The sequence below is a fragment of the Cicer arietinum genome, chromosome 3 (genome assembly GCF_000331145.2).
Source record: "Cicer arietinum cultivar CDC Frontier isolate Library 1 chromosome 3, Cicar.CDCFrontier_v2.0, whole genome shotgun sequence".
NCBI classification, from domain to species: Eukaryota; Viridiplantae; Streptophyta; class Magnoliopsida; order Fabales; family Fabaceae; genus Cicer; species Cicer arietinum.
Window position 1 is genome coordinate 35656268 of NC_021162.2, and position 683 is coordinate 35656950.

The 683-nt window shown below is 30.5% G+C and overlaps 1 long non-coding RNA gene across 1 annotated transcript in view; it reads right to left on the reverse strand.

The window, feature by feature from the left end:
• The window catches only part of LOC105853093 (uncharacterized), a 13876-nt gene that overhangs the window by 12215 nt on the left and 978 nt on the right, over positions 1 to 683 (reverse strand). The window lies entirely within an intron of this gene.

The window sequence follows — 683 nt, forward strand, 5'->3', positions numbered from 1 at the left end:
TCGATTAGGCAATCGATTGAAATGAACCAACTAGTAAAATCACTTTTTTCAGAAACATAACACTTAATCGATTGGCACATTGATTTACTTGAAATAAGCTAAATCCCTGTATTAAACCAAATCGATTGGCAAATCGATTGGAACAAAAATTTAAGTTACAGGGAACACTTAGTATATGGCCAAATCGATTATGTGTATTAATGAATCGAATATGTGACTTAATGAATCGATTGAGTAATCGATTGTTTTGATCTCGTTGTTGGAACAAAACACCTGACATCGATTATGCAATCGATTCAAATATAAACTACACAAGATTTTCTAAAAAGTGTATTAAAATAATCGATTAGGTAATCGATTAGTTTATGTAGTTTCAAGATTCAAGAAAAACAAGACTTGCGATAATCGATTGGGAAATCGATTGAGCCTGTTTTATTACATTAATGAATCGATTGGGAAATCGATTTATATGTTGCTTTTCAGAAACTATATAAACGATTTTCAATCACTTTCTCTAAGAACTTTGATAACATTTTGAATAACTTTCATAACATTTTGAATAACCTTTGATATTGCTTTTTCAGACCCAGAACCAACGATTATTCATAATCAATAGAAAGCTGAAAAAGACTTCTTGAGAGAAAAAGAGAAAGATCTCACAAACACTCAAATGGGCAAACAAC